Source organism: Microcaecilia unicolor, chromosome 3 (genome assembly GCF_901765095.1).
Source record: "Microcaecilia unicolor chromosome 3, aMicUni1.1, whole genome shotgun sequence".
NCBI classification, from domain to species: Eukaryota; Metazoa; Chordata; class Amphibia; order Gymnophiona; family Siphonopidae; genus Microcaecilia; species Microcaecilia unicolor.
The window spans coordinates 173,544,716-173,560,267 of NC_044033.1; the positions used below are offsets into that span (position 1 = coordinate 173,544,716).

General features: G+C 44.3%; 1 protein-coding gene across 1 annotated transcript in view; it reads left to right on the forward strand.

The window, feature by feature from the left end:
- The first annotated feature begins 254 nt into the window (after positions 1-254).
- B4GALNT1 (beta-1,4-N-acetyl-galactosaminyltransferase 1) overlaps positions 255-15,552 on the forward strand; it is a 367,142-nt gene continuing 351,844 nt past the window's right edge. Inside the window, exon 1 of the mRNA XM_030196595.1 lies at positions 255-323. The gene's annotated coding sequence lies outside the window, so the exon portion shown is untranslated. The remainder of the gene's footprint in view (positions 324-15,552) is intronic.

Consider the following 15,552-nt stretch of genomic DNA (forward strand, 5'->3'; position numbering starts at 1 on the left):
GCACTTTTCAACTTGTTAGCAGGGATGTCAAATATTTGCAGTATTAAAGGTTAAAATGTATTATTTGCAGCCCTTTCTAAATCTTTCCAATTCAAAGTGTAATCCCTCACTTTACCACTAGAGGTGACAACGGGATATTTCCCTCGTTTTCCAGCAAAGGCAGCAGAATGCGAAAGGATACGCTTTAGCCTGAGAAAGCAGCGGAAAAGAAAAAAAAAAGAAAAAGGACAAATAATATAGAGACAACGAGCGTTCAGAGAGACAGGAAAAGAAATCGGGAAGGATGCATGTGGGCCTGCGTGCCTTTCACATTTTGTAACAAGGTAAGCCTTATGAACGATTGCTAGCTAACGGGATACAAAAATCTAGTACAGAACAAACGGAACTAACAATAGAATGCTTTCTGCGGCTCACGAGATAATTCTGTCCTGCTCATTAGATGCCTAAACTGAATCTTAATACGCTTTGACATACAGCCGGGATTTTCTGCAGCCTCTTCAGATGTCCCTGGGCATAGATCAGTGGCTTGCTGCCGCAGCCCTGTTTTCGGGGAGGGGGAGGGGGAGGGGGCGCTGGCTCTGAGGGTCTCACTCTCATCAGATGATGAGAGGCCCTTGCAAGTTCCACTCTGCTATCCTTGTCTGACTGAGTAACCGAGGCGAGGTCTTTGTGGAGGTAACTAGGCAGCAATTTAGACGGGGTCATTTGATTTTTCTTGCCTTTCTTCCAATCTCCCTTCATAAGGCTGTTATGTGCCCCGGCCTGCCGAGAAGTCTTTTCCCAGCCTCTCTCGGCTGCCACCTGGGGTCACCCCTTGCACTGTCCCCTATGGCTCTCCTCCATCCCTATCTCACCGTGCGCCTTGGCTTTTGTGTGTGTGTGATTTTTTTTTTAATAGCTAGTTATTTATTTATTTTATTAATTTATTGCATTTGTATCCCACATTTTCCCACAGTATGGCAGGTTCAATGTTGCTTACATATTGCTAAAAAGGCGGTTACAAAATTTAGATTTGTAGAAGTTTAGTACATAATACGGAAAGTACAATAAATGCTTAGGTTGATACATTAGCATATTGTGAGAGAGGTTAATATTATTGTTTTCCATTTCTGAAAGTTTCATGATGTATGGTGGTGTGGGATTAGGCAGATTCAGGGAGGAAAGACTTCTTGAAAAGATGTGTTTTCAGGTTTTTTTTTCTGAATTGTAAGTAGTTTTCTGTGACTTTCAGGTCTTTGGGTAGTGAGTTCCAAATGTTTAAGAAAATGGGCTGGAGGTGGGGGAGACAGCCGGGCACAGTGTCACTTACCATGTGAACGCATGTTCAGCACATTCATTGTGCAGAAAAAGATTTCAGTTGGCAGAATGCTCCAGCGATATGCGAGCGGATATCTATCAGGCGTCTATAGCAAACGTATAATTAACTTTCCGAATTCGAAAGCTGTAATGCGGAAACTTCAACTGCGGCCTGCCCCCCCCCCCTTTCCTCCCATCTCCAGTCAGAGAGTAAGGCGACTAATTTAAAGAAAATTGCACATGAGGTCAGAGAGATGGTTAAATATTATATCTACTAGGGTAGGAGTGGATAAATATGTCCTGCTGCAGAATGTGCAGCCCGTGTCACTCCTTCTGTGTGTGAGTGAGACCAACAAGTTAGTTACTTCTTCCATTAAAGGCCTGATTGAAGATCCAAGCTTTCACCTGCTTCCTGAAGTAGAGTTAAGCGGAGCCTGTCAGGCAGTGCATTCCAGAGTGTGGAGGACTACTCCAGAGAAGGCTCGCTTGCAGGTATCACCAGGGTTGCCAGGTGGAAAATTTTTTTCCCACCCAAACGAGCCCAAATCCAGCCCAAAACCCGCCCAAACTCAAACCCCGTGTCATCACCCCCGCCCCCGCCGTCACCAACCCCGCCCCCGTCATCGGCCCCGCCTCCCCCATCATTGGCCCCCGCCTAAAACGTCACTAACCCCACCCCCCGCGGCCGAAAAAAACGCTCAAAAAACCGCCCAAAAGACACAAAACAAGCCCAAAAAACCGCAACCCGCTGCGGGCAAAAATTTCCCGTGGCGGGTCGCGGAAAACCGCCCAATTGGGCGGTAAAACCGCCCACCTGGCAACACTGGGTATCACATCATATCAGTGGCGTAGCCAGACAGCCAGATTTGGGTGGGCCTGAGCCCAGAGTGGGTGGGCACAAAATTTTCTCTCCACCTCAAAATATAAATACTTTAGCTAATGAGGATCCTCAAGCTTAGTCAGCTAAAGACTTTCTCTGAAGGTGGCCAGAACTCTCTTTTACCAAGCTTGGCAGGCAGCAGCAATGACCCTAAGCCACTGATGCAAGCACCCCACACATGCTTAGCTGTCGATGGCTCAAGGATGCTGTTGCTAGAGTTTGGTAGAAGGAAGTTCTGGCCGCCTTTGGAGGAGGTCCATAGCTGGGGATGCCTGGATGCCTGGGAATCCTCACCAGCTATACAGCAAGGGTTAGGACTAGTGTTAGACCTACTTGGCCCAGGTCAGAAAATAAAGGAGGGCTCCCCTCCCCGATTCCCTCTCCTCTTTGCCTCCCCTCCAATCTCCCACCTGCCATTACTATCATACCAACAGACCCTCACCAAATACAGAACAAGGGATCACAAATTAGAAATAAAAATATTTAGACAAAAATTGAAAGGGAACCCTAAGAAGTTAAACATAGCATTACTGCAACACTGGAGACATAAAACAGAGATGCATTTCCTTTTCTACAGAACACAATAGAAAGCCATTTCCCATGCACATTTCCAAAAGCTAACATATTCCATTTAAAAATTCAAAATAAAATGCTTTGTTTCTACCTTTCTTGTCTGGACATTTTATTTTTCCATCTTGCTGGTTCCAGTTTCTCTTTTCTGCTTTCCTCTCTGTCGTCTGCTAATTTTTCTTCAAGCGGCTGCAGTCCATAGTCTTTTCTCCTTTCTCCTATCTGTTCCCTCATTATTCCTGCCTCTGACATATTGATCATTCCTTTTTAGCTCTTTTCTGCCTCTCTCTCACCCTTCTTCGTCTCCTTTTTACTTTTCAACTACCTATCAAATTTCCATCTTCTTCTTTCACCCACTAGCTCTCCCATTCCCCATCTTACTCCTCCCCATCTCTACTTTCTCTTTTATCTTTAATCTACTCCCCATTACCATATTTCTACCCTCTGTAATCACTATCATTCATTTCCTTGCCACCCCCTCCTCCCCCTCTTGGCCTCTCCCACAGGGTTCCACCATTCCCATCATCTTCCTCCCTCCACCCTTCTAACCAGCATCTGATCGCCTCCCCATCCCACCCTGGTAGCCTTATATTTTCCTGCCCCTTCTCTCTTCATTCCTGTCCTCTCCCCCGTGGCCCATTTCCCCCCTCACCACCTACTGTGTACCTCTCCCTCCCGCTCATCCACCCCCATGTCTGTCTCCCCCTCTCATTCCCACTGTCCACCATCTCTCTCTCCCTCTCCTTTGTGTTCTGGGTCCAACATCTCTCTCCCCTTCCCATACAGCATCTCTACCTTCCTCCCCTCTACCATCATGTCCAACATTCCTCTCCCTTGTGTTCTGATCCAATGCATCTCTCCCTTCCTCCCCTCTACCATCATGTCTAACATTTCTCCCTTCCCTCCACCCCTATGCCCACCATTTCTCCCTCCTCTCCACCCCTATGCCCACCATTTCTCCCCCTCACCACCTATCCCCTCTCTATGCAGCATGTCTCCCTCCCCTCCACCTCATACACAGCCAAGACTTCTCCCTTCCTCACCCCTCCACCCCTTTGCTGCATCTCTCCCTTCTTCCACCTGCATCTCCCCCCTCCCTCCCACCCACCCACCCACCCAACCATGCCTCATCTTTCCATCTTCCCTCCCCTCTGTGCAGCATCTTTCTTTCCATCTTCCCTTCCCTCTGTGCAGCTGCTGTCCCCGTCTTCCCTCCCCCATGCGACATCTTTTCCCCATCATCCTTCCCCCCCCCCGTACAGCTGCAGCAACTTTCACCTCATCTTCCCTCACCCTCCTTGCAGGCCTGCCCAGCAGCAGTGTTCCTGACAGCGATTCCAGTCGCAGGCTCCGCTCGCAGTCGCAGCGATTCTCACACGCTGCCTACCGGCTGCCGCTCAACAATCTCCTTGCGCTACTAAGCGCTAACCTGGAAGTCTCTCCTCTGCAGAGGAGAGGCTTCCAGGTTAGCGCTTTAGTAGCTGGGCGGGCCTGACCCCAAATTGGGTGGGCCCAGGCCCACCCGGGCCCACCCGTGGCTACGCCCCTGCATCGTATAATGTCTTTGGAGAGGGTGTGGTTAGTGATAGTTCTTGAGAGGACCTTAGTGCCCTTGGAGGTGTGTAGAGGGTCATCCTGTTCTTCAAGTACTCCGGGCCATTTCCTTTAGGGGCCTTGAAGATCAGAAATAGAGTTTTAAGTTTAGCCCTGTACTGTACTGGTAGCCAATGAAGTTTTTGTAAAAATGGATTGATGTGGTCACGTCGCTTGCAACCTTCTATGAGTCCTGTTGCAGCATTCTGAATCAATTGAAGCTGGTGCATGTCCTTTGTAGTCAGACCGTTGTATAGTGCATTGCAGTAATCCAGTCTTGATGTTATCATGGCATGCACAACTGGGATAAGATTTACCTTCTCGATGTAAGGACAGAGGCAGCGTAGTTGTCGCAATTAGTAGAAGCAGCTTTTGAAGTTTGCTTGGATTTGGGGAATCAGAGTAAGTGTTGAACCTAATTGTATTCCAAGGTTCCTGACTTGTTATTTGAGGGGGAGTTTGTACTTCCCAGAAGAGATTTTGATGTCAGGTATGTATCCATTTGTGCTAGGGACCCAGAGAAACTCGGTTTTACTTGGGTTCAGGCAAAGTTTGTTGTGTTTAGCCCATTCTTGAATTGATGGTAGACAGGTAATCAGTTTATTCAAGGCTTTAGGTAAGTCAAGTTCAATGGGTATGAGTAGCTGCACACCATCTACGTAGATGTAGAATTGAGTGTCCATTGACCGAGTCAGCTCAGATAGTGGCTTGTGGTATATATAGAACAGAATAGGTGACAGTATTGATCCTTGTGGTACCCCACAGGTCAGTGCACATGGTGGTGATGAGTTGTTGCCAAACATTATGGATTGTTGCCTGTCTGATAGATAGGATCTGAACCAGGTAAGTACTGTTCCATTGATACCTATTTCTGTCAGTTGTGTTAGCATGAGATCCACAGTGTCAAACGCTTCTGATTATCAATAGAAATCAAACAAAATAAAACATGGAAAAGAAAATAAGATGATACCTTTTTTATTGGACATAACTTAATACATTTCTTGATTAGCTTTCGAAGGTTGCCCTTCTTCCTCAGATCGGAAATAAGAAAATGTGCTAGCTGACAGTGTATATAAGTGAAAACATTCAAGCATTACTATGACAGTCTGACAGGGTGGGAGGAGGGGGGTGGGTAGGAAGTATGCATGGGGACATCAAAGCATATCATTGATATTCTAACAGGGTGGGTGTGGATAGGTGAGGGGAGGGTGATCAACAGAGACATACAGCTTTATGGTTTATAATGGGCTAGGAACCCCAAATCCTTGTTAAGTCCTTTCTGTTGGGTGTTAAAATAGTCAATCATTCTGACTTCAAAGGTCTTACGTTCTTGTATGGTTTATAGTTACCTTTGAGGATTCTCACTGTGAAATCACTGGTACAGTGTCCTGGTCCTGTAAAATGTTGGCCAACAGGCGTGGGAACCCTGCTGGCACCAGTATTGTTCATATGATGTCTATGTAAATTGAATCTTGTCTTAAGCATCTGGCCTGTTTCTCCAATATAGCATCCTTCGTTACATTTTTTACACTGAATGATATATACCACATTGGAAGATGAGCAAGTGAAAGATCCCTTTATGTTGAATATCTTTTCTTTGTGGATGACTTTGGGGTCCTGTGAAATATTTTGGCATAGTTTGCAACTGGATAAATTACAGGGAAGTGTGCCCTTCTGTTCCTTTTCTGTCTGTGAAGGAAGTTTACTTCTGATTAGCTTGTGTTTTAAATTAGGTGGCTGTCGGAAGGCCAGTACTGGTGGGGATGGGAATATCTCTTTCAGTAATTCATCCTCCTGGAGTATAGGTTGTAGATCTCTTATGATTTTCCTCAGTTTTTCCAGCTCTGGATTGTATGTCACTACAAGCGGGATTCTGTCTGTGGATTTTTTCTTTTTGTACTGTAGCAGATTCTCCCTGGGTGTTTTGAGGGAGGAGGCAATATTCTTGGAGATTATTTTGGGGTTGTAGCCCTTCTGTTTGAAGGATTCAGTCAGGGTTTTAAGGTGTCTGTCTCTGTCCCCTGGGTCAGAGCAGATACGATGGTATCTTGTGGCTTGGCTGTAAATGATGGATCTTTTTTTATGTGAAGGATGGAAGCTGGAGTTGTGGAGGTAGCTGCATCTGTCTGTGGGTTTCTTGTATATAGATGTTTGTATACAGCCATCACTGATTGAGACCGTGGTGTCCAAAAAATTGACCTTTTTCTGGGGAGTAGTCAATTTTGAATCTGATTGTAGGATGGTATGTATTGAATGCAGAATAAAATTGTTTCAGAGTTTCTTCACCCTCCGTCCAAATCATAAAAATGTCATCGATGTACCGGTAGTATTTTAGAGGTTTGGTCTGGTGTGTATTCAGAAATGTCTCTTCCAGCTCAGCCATAAAAAGGTTGGCATATTGGGGTGCTGTCCTGGTGCCCATCGCAGTGCCCATTATTTGCAGATAGATATCATTGTTAAAGTGGAAGTAGTTGTGAGTTAAAATGAATTTGATTAATTTTGTAATAGTTTCTGTAATTCTGTAGTTTTGTAAACGCTTCTGAGAAATCTAACAGTAGCTTCTGAGAAGTCTAGCAGTACTAACACCTAGGCAAATCCTAAGTCTGTTAAATGAAACCTCGGCTTTCTGACTCCTAGCACCTAAGTGCATCTGTGTGCATCTACGCCACATTTCTGTCTTCTAGCCAGTCATTAAGTTGAACACAGACTGTTTGCTCTATAAGTTAATGGAGGAATGGATTCTGAGGAAAACTTCAGTTACATACTTTTTAAACATGTCTAGAGGCAAAATATTGGGGGTTTTAGGAAAATTTAGTAGTCAAAAGTTAAGCCTCCTGTTGTAGTTTTCCATTTGTTCAATTATCCTAGGCATAAGTAACTTATCGTTCGCCATCACATTCTTAAAGTCTCTGAGTATTTTAATCTCTCCCTGGATTTGTTGGAATTGGGTTGAACAATCACTCTTCACTCTCTCCACTGTCTTTTCTAAGACTTCAACTTTAGAGACCAAAGAGGTTACCTCTTCTGTAGATCTCTTCATGGTAGAGTTGCAAAGCTTTTTCAGTTTATATCCAAAGTAATCACAGCAGGAACTACAACTATCATTGCTGCTCCATTGCGTTCCTCTTCGTGGAAGCCGCCGTCCAGCGCTTCACCCCCACCTGAAGCCTTCAGTGCCGTGAATTCTGATGCCTGGGCTTCAACACAGTGTTGCCATCGGCAGACATGGTGGCTGATTGGAATCTAAAGGTGATAAGGTGATCTCATGCCCTAAGGAAACTGCTCCTCCATTCTGTCCTACCACAGGCTTCATTCTCTGGTCTTAAATGTCAGGGTCTCGGTGGCATTCCAGTGTCACAACTGTCAGGAATGGTGAGCCCTTGGACCAAAGCTAGAACTTTGGCAGACAAATCACATGGGCTGGCACAGGCAGGAATCAGAACAGACTGGACTAGGATAAACAGATTCAACAAGGCAGGACAGAGGTAACTAAACACAATGGACAACACAAGAACCGGATCCAGACGAGGCAAGAAAAAGAAGGCAAAGGCCAAAACTGGAACCCACTTAAGGTAAGACTCGGAACTGGATTAAAACTGGGACTGGGACCCAGAAATGCAAGACAAGGCAAAACACGGAAGTAGATTAAAACTGGGTCCAGAAAAGGGCAAGACAAGGCAAGGACTGGATCCATACAGGACTAGACTGAAAGAGACAAGACAAAGCACAACTAGATAGGCAAGACAGGGTAGGAGCTAGGCAACAAGCATAACAGAAGCAAAACAATAAACAAGGCAGGGACAGGATTCAGGATTCTCAAACAGGCTTGGCTTGACTGGAACCGGATTCTGGCGCGGGCTTGACTTGACTGGAACAGGATACTGAAAGGGACTTGGCTTAGCAGGAAACTGGGACAGAACTAGCTCAAACATAGAGCACAACCTGGCTCAAACACACACAGGAACAGAACTTGGCAGAAACAGAGCTCAAGAGCCAGGAAGCAAACATGGCAGGCAAAGGATTAAGCAGACTAAGGGAAGACAAACAAACAAACAAACAAACAAACAAAGAAGCAATGTGCTTACCAGCACCCACAGCTGGATAGCAGTGAAGTAATCAGGTATGATGCTGGCTTCTACAGACTCAAAATAAACAGGAAACAGAACAGGGAATACAGAAACAGAGCTTGGCTAAACACAGAGGTTGGCTTAAACACAGAGCTTAACTATAGCAAGAGTCAAAAGCAGGGCTAGACTAAAAGCAGGAGCCAAGGGTAGAGTTAAACAGATACAGACACGAAGGGCAGGGTGTGGCTCTCAGGATCAAGGTACAAAAGCAAACACACAGAAACAAATCAAGCATTGAAACACAAGACTCAAAGAAACACAGAACAACAGACCTTCAGGAGCAAGATACTCAGGAACAAAGCCAAGCAGGGAAATGCTCTAAACAGGTAACACAAGATTAAGAGACCTCTTGCAAAGGCCATGTAGGAAAGCTCCCTGGGTCCTTATAAAGGAGTAGGCTGCTGATGTCACAAGTAAGAAATGAAGCAGAAGCAGGGAGACCAATGCGAGGCTTGGCTTACAGGAAGAACAACAATAGGGAAAAAGGCAGACTGAAGAGGTCACAGAGCTAGATACAGAGAAACAGTAGGTTTGAACATAAGGGCACGGCCACAACCGTGACATCCAGTCAATCCTCTGCTGAACAGGGGATGATGCCGTGGCCGGTGAGGGTGCAGCCTTTACTAACCCCTTCCTCTTCATATGGGGCATCCATCAAAGGGCACTTGACAGAAGAAAAAAGAGGAACAGCTGGAGAAATCCAACACCGGTCTTACCACCATGGAGTCATGTCATCATCTTGGCCACTCCCGGCCCATCCAAATTTTAAGTGATTCAAATTGGTATGGTGGGACATTGTTCCTTTTCTCCTGCTGCTCTTCCTTTCTCCGGGCTGGCTCTGCCATCACACCACTCATGATGTTTGAATTGCAAGTGTAGGATGTACTTGCATTCTAAACTCCTAGGGTGCTGGAGGCAGAGGCGGCTCAGAGACAGGCAGAGCAGTTGGAGTGAAGGAACAAGCTCCTTCCGTTCTGCAACAGAAGAAGCACTGGGGGCAGGAGGGAGATGGGGTGGAGGGGGCTGATGGCTGACACAGCGGTTGGGGTTAGGAAAGGATGGCTTATGCTGGAAGATGGTGGAGGTGGGAAAAGGAGGCTGATGCTGGGATGGAGGTGACAGACGTGAGTTGGGAGATGGGAGCTGTTGATGGCAGATGCCCAGAGTTGGGATGGGAGGAGGCTGGCACTGGCAGTTGCTGGGGGTGGGGATAGAGGTAAGGGGGGGGGAAGGCTGATTTAGGATGTGAGGAGGGGGCAGAGAAGCAAGGGAATGTGCAGGGAAATATGGAGCTAGTCGAGCAGAAAGAGTAAGAAAGAAGAAAGAAAGAAAGAGGTAAATGAATATTGTAAAAGGAGATGAGGCAGAGGAAGGGGAGAAGGAGGTATGGGGAGGAAGCAGGAGAGTGGATTTTGGGGTTGGGGCAGAGGGATTGGATACTGGGAAAGGGGGAGAAAGAGGCAGAGGGCCACAGAGAGGTTAGAGCCTGTGGTGTCTATACAGTGGTGTTGTTCAGTCATCCTGGAGAGCCCAAAGCAGACTAGGACGGATTTCATCCTCAGCTGAACTGCAAACACGCTGTCAACTATCTGTCTTATCTAAGGGCTTATCTTTTACTCCAGGATGTGGCCATGACCCTTTTAATTTAATTTAATTTGGCATTTATAATCCGCTTTACCAACAAGTTCTAAGCGGTTTACATTTAACAGTATGTTATCAAAAGACTAGCTAACATTAATTAGTAATAACTTACAGTGGAATTGTTCAGTGTATAACTAGCTAGACGTGATTGAGCATAATTGTTTATGTAAGATCATATTTAATATGAAACTTGATAGTCTTTGGAAGTCATAGTCTATAATGTAGACCCTTTCATCAGGAGATTAGATCTGTGGTGTTATTTTGATAAAATAGGATCTTTGCCTCCTGATCACTCTTTGGTTAGAGAAAAATCATCTGGGATTTCTCAAGGTCCTTTGGATCCTTTTTTGTTTACGTTTCAAACACGGGTTCTTCAAGATAGTGAAAAAATAGAAAATCAGCCTTCTATATGTGACATAACATTACAGTTGCAGAGAGACAAAGATTCCGTTTGAGTACGGAATCTTCAGTAATAAGCTGATAAGGGAACAAGTATGCTGAATGTATTGTAATCCACCAAAATATAGGCGGGGGTATAAATTTTATAAATAAATAAGTCCTTTCATATTACTTAGTGAATTTGTTTGACAATGAACTGCAAAAGGACTATAATTTAACTAGTGATAGGTTGAGGGTCACTCACTTGTTGATGAAAATCTGTAATTGACCCTTGTAAAGAAAAGTATCATCTTTCTAATTATAGAGATGGCTGAGCTCTGCCTTGCGGCAGTACCAGAACCTTCAGCACTGTACCAGAACAAGAAACAGTTGTGACCTTTCACTAACCCCAACAACTTCCAGAACAGGGGCTGTACCTTCCCTGTCTGACTAATAGATTGAGACAACCAGCCCTTGGAGGGAAAAGGGGGAGGGTCTTTGTCTTTGTCTCACAGTCCCTGGCAGTTGTACCAGGATACTGCTAGGGGATGAGGCTTGGCTCTTACCTCCAAGAGAGAGAGGGTCCCTGGCCACTCAGGCCAGAGAACCTGGAGAAAGGAACAAGGGAAAAGAAACACCAGAGCCTGCAAAAGCTGCTGCATTTGTTGAAGAAGTTGGAATTGGGAACCAACTTCCCACCCTCCAGTGCTACAAAGAGATAGTGGAGGAAGAGAAATCAAGATCAAGCCTTAACCATCTGATCCCCAGGGTCAGAAACTGTATTCCAGGAGAAGGAATCTAATAAAAGGACTGAGAGTAGATGCTCAGTGAGCTCAAGACTTTGTAATAGAAGGAACCATAATGGCAAGGAAGTTCCCTCTGGGGCCGAGCCCAGAGGAGATAGAGGGGAGTGTCAGAGATATTGCTGAGGATACAGTGGTAAGGGGGAAATTTTTTTCAAGATACATTTCATGTACATAGTTGCACCTGAAAAAGTTCCTTGTTTTGCCTGAAATTACTGGTTCTTGGTTTGGAACATATATGCTATACTTGACCAATGGTTCTTAATCTTTTTTGGTTCCTGCACCTTTAACTGATCAATGAAACCCTCATACCCTGCTCGTAAACCACATGTCCACTAGTGACTGCTGACAGCTATTATGTCACTAACTCACTGGTTCTCAGCCCAGTCTTTGGGGCACACCCAGCCAGCCAGGTTAAAAACATAAGAATAGCAATACTAGGTCAGACCAATGGTCCACCTACCCCAGTATCCTGCTTTCAACAGTGGCCAATCCAGGTCACAGGTACCTGGCAGAAACCCAGTTAGTAGCACTATTCCATGCTACAAATTCCAGAGCAAGCAGTGGCTTCCCCCATGTCCATCTTATTAACAGACTATGGACCTTTTTAAAACCCAGTTATGCTAACCACTGTTACCACATCCTCCGGCGGCGATTTCCAGAGCTTAAGTATTCTTCGAGTGAAAGAATATTTTCCCCTATTTGTTTTAAAAGTATTTCCATGTAATTTCATTGAGTGTCCCCTGGTATGTGTACTTTTTCAAAGAGTGAAAAATCAATTCTACCCATTCTGCACTCAGGATTTTATAGACCTCAGTCATACCCCCCCTCAGCCATCTCTTTTTCAAGCTGAAGAGCCCTAACCTCTTTAGCCTTTCCTTATATGGGAGGAGTTCCATCCCCTTTATCATTTTGGTCACTCTTCTTTGAACCTTTTCTAATTCCGCTATATCTTTTTTGAGATACGACGACCAGAATTGAACGCAGTACTCAAGGTGAGGTCGCACAATGGAATGATACAGAGGCATTATAATATTCTTGGTCTTATTTTCCATCCCTTTCCTAATAATTCCTAGCATCCTATTTGCTTTTTTGACCAGTACTGCATACTGGGCAGAAGATTTCAGGTATTATCTATTATGACACCTAGATCTTTTTCTTGAGTACTGACTCCTAAGGTGGAAGGTAGCATCAGGTAACTATGATTCGGATTATTTTTCCCAATGTGCATCACTTTGCATGTGGTTTTCAGAATATCCACAATACATAATGCACGAGATAGATTTGCATACCAAGGATTCAGTGCATGCAAATCTTTCTCATGCATATTCAGGCCCCAATACTCAAAGCTTACCGTTCTTGCAACTATCGATTTAGACTGGTTGTAGCCATTATTCAGTGTCTAATGCACAAAGGGTTTTGTATCGCTTTTACCATTCGCGGTAGCAGCCACCGGTAATGCTATGTAAATGCATTACAATGAGCATTCTGTGCAACGCACAGAAAGGAGCCCCTAATTTTAACATTAACATTTTCCGGCAGGTCTGGAGCTGTTGTTGCATGAGGGCAACTTCTCAGTGGAGCAGTCTGCTAGCATTTTTTAAAATCTGCACATGTGTGGGAAATATGCCATGCAAATGTATTATGTGTGTGTGTGTCCTATACCTAACAAGAGGTGTGCCTACTGCTCAGCTTTTGTGGGCTTGCGCCAGGCACCTTCCTCCTTTAATGTCCAATGTTCAACACTAACAGCGTGCGTATAATTTGCATGCTGACAGTGTTGAGCATCGGTCGGTAATTTAGATTCGCTGTTTCTGTCAGTGTTTTCTGGTGCTGTTCCTACAGCGTCGGACTTCTGTGCATCTTCCCTTCAATCATTGTAGCTATCCTGGAAACCCGACTGGCTGGTTGCACCCCAAGTACTGGGTTCAGTAGCACTGCGTTGTTAGCCACTAACAGTGCTAAGATATCACTAATACTACCAATAATTGTCCTAATAACTGCCTTTATTCTAGAAAGTTTCAATAAATTGCCTCAGATTTTAAGACCTTTCTCCACACCCCATTTGACTTGTTCCCACACCCCTTGGGATACAGGCACCACTGTTTAAGAACCCCCACTCTAGATTGTTTCTTTGAGAGAAGTGTGGTGTGAGTGAATTAAAGTGCCAGCTGGCCTCCCAGTTTTGCTAGCCCCTTACCTTGTTTTAGTTATTTATTGGGCTTTATTAACCGCCTTTATGAAGAGATTCACCCAAGGCGGTGCACAGCAGGTACAGTAACATAAAACTTACAATTTTTTAACAGCATAACAATAGTAAAATAACCAAGAATAAAAAAAAAAGAGGTAAACTTGAAAACAGTAAATTGAAACCTAATAATAGAACTACTATGAAACAGTATCAGAAATATACACATTTAACAGTACAGGAATTCGAGTACCAGAGATATAATACTAATGATACTCCTAATAAGCATGCATTAGAACATTCAACTGACATAGATACGATGGTAATGATTTTCTATAATAAAGCTTACCATATGACTGGAACAAGATGTGTGGTACAGAGTCAGTTCGGATAATTCGATGGTTAGCTAAACTCAAGGCAAGTTCTTATTCTAGTTAAGCACCTTCAACTAGTCCTCTGAAATAAATACATTTTGTAATCTGTCTGATGCTCAAACCCGTCCTGGAGTTACATTGAAATAGCAGCCTGTAAATGTGGTGGACTAGAGCTGAGAGGAGAATGGGAAGAATCTAACACCGTAGAACACTGATTTATACTAACAGCTGTCTCAGACTTTTTTTTACAGCAAAATTCCTTTTGCAATTCCTTTCTTTCAAACAGTATTTCCCCATCAAACATTATTCCTCTATACACAGAGATTTATTTAGCATAATTTTAATGAACTAAAAAGAACTTAAGATATAAATCCCACTGGGGATTAGCTTAGGTTTACAAACTTTCTGGCTCTTTCCCACTTTAAGATGCCAAATTAGAACTAGATGACGTGATATGAGATTGAAGGGGGGCAGACTCAAGAAAAATGTCAGGAAGTATTTTTTCACGGAGAGAGTGGTAGATACTTGGAATGCCCTCCCGCGGGAGGTGGTGGAGATGAAAACGGTAGCGGAATTCAAGCATGCGTGGAATAAAAATTAAAGGAATCCTGTTCAGAAGGAATGGATCCTCAGAAGCTTAGCTGAGTTTGGGAGGCGGGCAGTGGTGTGCTGGTACATTTTTAACAACAGGCTCTCTCCCAGTCCAACTCTGCCCCCCCCCCCAAATTGCAGAACTGGCTATACCCAGGGAGAGAGCCAGGGGGGTCATGCATTACTTTCTCCGGGAATTTTTTTTTTCAGTGCTTCCAGGTTCCAATCTAATTCAAGTTTAACGTGGAATAAAATGCCATAAATAAGTAAATAGATAGAAACTCTGAGCACTGAGAACCTGATTCCCATAACATGATGTCTGTTTTAGAAGCCTATTACCAGGAGAAAAAAAATCTCTGCACCAATAACAGGGTTAAATGTCATAAATAAGTAACTAAATAAATAAATAAATAAATAGATAGATAGAAACTCTGAATGTTGAGCACCTGATCCTTATAATATGACATCTGTTTTATGGCCCTTTACCAGGAGAAAAAAAGATCTCTGCACAAATATAATTGATGCTAGGGTGTCCCTATAACCCGCCCCTCTAAATGGCACACTGATTATGATTTATAACAAATTACTACTCTATGAAAAGTTATTCCATTACTATACTTCTCTGACCTCTGTGTACATCTGTATGCTGCCAAAGCTGGCATGTTTGAAAATATAAGCGAGATTGAATTAAAATGCTACCAACAATAAAGAACGACAACATGGATGCAGCACCTGATTCTTATAACATGATATCTGTTTTAGTGGCCCTTTACCAAGAGAAAAAAAATCTCTGCACAAATATAATACATGATAGTGCTGGACAGACTTATACGGTCTGTGCCAGAGCCGGTGGTTGGGAGGAGGGGCTGGTGGTTGGGAGGCGGGGATAGTGCTGGGCAGACTTATACGGTCTGTGCCAGAGCCGGTGGTTGGGAGGAGGGGCTGGTGGTTGGGATTCGGGGATAGTGCTGGGCAGACTTATACGGTCTGTGCCCTGAAGAGCACAGGTACAAATCAAAGTAGGGTATACACAAAAAGCAGCAAATATGAGTTATCTTGTTGGGCAGACTGGATGGACCGTGCAGGTCTTTTTCTGCCGTCATCTACTATG